The 3,321-nt window shown below is 41.2% G+C and overlaps 1 pseudogene; it reads right to left on the bottom strand.

Moving 5' to 3' along the window:
• Positions 1-1,581: 1,581 nt before the first annotated feature.
• Positions 1,582-2,424, bottom strand: LOC102811296 (annotated as a pseudogene).
• Positions 2,425-3,321: the final 897 nt, after the last annotated feature.

Below are 3,321 nucleotides of genomic sequence, written 5' to 3' on the forward strand. Positions count from 1 at the left end.
GGAGCAGGAAGCTTCATCTTTCTCCCGTGGAGTAACTGGTAAATTCAAACTGCTGACCTATGGTTAGCAGCTCAGATCACAATCCATTATGTTACCAGAGCTGTTCCATTTATATGTATATATAGAGAGAGAACTGCCGACCTTGTGGTTCAAACCAACCTTATAATTCAGTACATTAATGCACAGCACCACACCAGTACTCTCTATATATATTCTTGTTGCTTTTAAGTGTCATCAAGTTGATTCCAACTCATAGCAACCATATGCACAACAGAACGAACACTGCCCAGTAGTGCATTACCCTCACAATTGTTAAATTTGAGCCCATTGTAGGTGACATGGTGTTAAACCATCTCATTGGGAATCTTCTCTTTTTCACTAATCCTCGACTTTATCTAGCATGGAAAGTCTTCCTTGGAACATTCTGTAGCATTGATAAATGAGTGACAGAGAATACATCGACTGGTTTCCTTGCTCTTTGGGAAACACAACTTGTGGGTGGGAAAGTATATCCTTTAATAACATTGCTCAGACAGCCCCAATGGAACTGAGTCCCAGTTGACTGCAGTGGAAATCTGTTTTCTATGAATGTCACACATTTTCTAGACTGTCTTCCCTTTTTTATCTCATTTCCTTCTTCTTTATTGGATCCCACAAATAATCACAAATCAACTTCTTGTTGTTGCTGGTAAGTACCAACAATATGGTTCCAATTCACAGCAACCCCGGTAGGATTTCTGAGGAGTGTCTGGTGGGTTGGAACCACCAACTTTATGGTTAGTAGTCCAGTGCTTGTCTTACAATGCCACACCAGGACTCTTTGTACTTAAATCCTTGACTTGGGATCTGCTTCTTGAAGAAGTCACCTCAAAACAACAATTAAACATTCAAAAGATTCTCGTGCACTGAAAGAAGAGTTTAAAGAAAGGCGCTCCAAAGTATTGATCTACCATCGTAGTTTCATGAAAGGTGATTTTCCCTTTACCAGGAATTGGGGATGTTTATTCATCATATTCAAGAAAGAGAAAAATGTAGGCTGGTTAGGAAACATATCATATCCCAACAACATAGCTTATGGTCCTTCATTGTACTTTTGGAAAACTTGACATTTAAAAAAACATTTTTTTGTTTAAGTTTGAGGATATTGTAATTAGAGAATATAGTATTGTCTTGTGATAGAAGAGGGAACCCTGGTGGTTTTATGGGATAAGCATTAGACTGCTCACCACAAGATTAGTAGTTTAAACCCACCAGCCAATCTACAGAAGAAAAGATAAGGCTGTCTACTTTTGTTAAGATTTACAGTCTCAGAAACCTTGTAATTCCTCTCTCTTTTTATATATATGTTTGTTATTGTTAAGTGCCATTGAGTAGGTTCCGACCCATAGCGACCTTGTACAGGGTTTCTGAGGAGCAGTGGCTCTTTTTTTTTTCCTCTGCAATGCTCAGCCATTTTACTTGAGACAATTAAAAAAAGTTTGAGAGTAGTTGCTTTTTTTGGTTTCAACATTCATGAGAGCGGGCCGTAAGGTAGTGCTGTGATGTGATTTGTGACTGAGTGGCAATGCTGGTCAGGGTCCTTCAGATCACGTACTGGTACGGGTCTGCCTTACCTTGGTCTGGCGTGGCAAAGGGGCTGGCCCAGCCTAGGGAGAAGGGGTGGCCAAAAATGACTTTCATGTTCATCCATTTTATTATTGTTTTTAGCCCATCTTCTCTCTCCTTTTTCCAATTGTCCTATGCCTGTCTCATCCGTACAGATTGAGTGCACCTGGGTCCCAAACATTACTGATGTGAATATGAGGAAGAGCAGCCCCTCAAAGCACAGCAGGATGAGAAGGATGACTGTGGTGGATGGAGAGAAGGAGCTGTATTTTGTCCAATCTTCTTCAAAGCAATGCAGGAAGTGAAGTCCCATGATGAGGGCCTGCAGGGAAATGAGAGCTATGTGCATTGTAAACACGATGAAGTGTTTCTGGTTGTTCTCACCAACACTATTAGTGACCCAGGGGCAGTGGTGGTCCATCTTCCTAATGCTTACAAACACTGCAGTGGTGGGCCCAGTCAGGTTTGATGCTGCAGCCTTGGGACACTTTTACACCACCCACCCGGGCTTCAGCTGTAAACTCTCAATGAATTCTTTAGTTGCATTTCCTTTGAGCACTGCCTCGGGGTCCGTCAGCATGGCCTGGCAATGGGAGGCCAGGGCCAAGAAAGCCAGTACGTTGAACACAATTCGTTGGTGATGCTGTAGACATAGTCTCGGTATGGAATCAGTATGACAAAGAGGACCACCAACTCCGCGTAGAAGACCAGAAACCAGGTGGCAATGGCACAGACGATGCCACAGCCGTGGCAGATAAACCACATGGTTCCCGCGGGACCAGGATGGGGATGTGGAAAGCACTTTGAAGTCCAGCGCATTAACCCACAGCGCCACACTATATATGAGGGTGGTTATGTGGCATGGAGTTGGTTCTGACTCATAGCAACTCTGTATAGGGTTTCTGATGCTGTAAATCTTTATGGGAGCAGAAAGCTTCATCTTTCTCCCACAGAATGATTGGTAGTTTCAAACTATTGACCTTGGAGGTTAGCAGCTTGAATTGTAACCACTATACTACCAGAGTTCCTTATATGAACATATTCCAAAATATTCCAATTCATAGTGACATATGTATCACTGTGATATATATATATATATATTTATATATATACATATCACTACAAATTGAGTAGAAATTGACTCACTGGTAGCATATGGTGTGTTCAGTAATGAGAAGATACTGACACTCTGTGAAGAACATGCTAGTTGTAGAAAAATGAAGAAAACACAGTTCCTTGTTTATGTACACTGAATGTTCTTCTAAAGAAATTACAATGGGTCAATTTTAATTAAGTTCCCAACTTTTCAGCTGTTTAAAAAGGAAGAAGTGAGAGATATGGATTGGAAACCATGCATCTAATGGTTTTGGTGCTACTTCTTGAGACAGTCCTACCTAACATTATGCTCCAACTGGGTATTTAATATTCAGAAAGTGAAACTTGTAGAAAGAAAAAGGTCAGGAAGAATAGCTATGCCTGCCTACATATAAGTATATCATGTTTTGTGTATGTGTTTACATTGGGATTTGTGTGTTTGTAAATATATGACGTAAGAAGCACAGAACTCGCAGTGTGATATTTCATTCTGGGAGATATTACCTCTTATCCCAGTGTGATGTGGTGCTGTAGGATAAGCACTGGGCTGCTAACCACAAGGTCAGTGCTTCAATCCCACAAACCTCTCCTCAGTAATTCTATACAGGGTCACTATGAGAA

This window comes from Chrysochloris asiatica, unplaced genomic scaffold (genome assembly GCF_000296735.1).
Source record: "Chrysochloris asiatica unplaced genomic scaffold, ChrAsi1.0 scaffold00014, whole genome shotgun sequence".
Lineage (NCBI taxonomy): Eukaryota > Metazoa > Chordata > Mammalia > Afrosoricida > Chrysochloridae > Chrysochloris > Chrysochloris asiatica.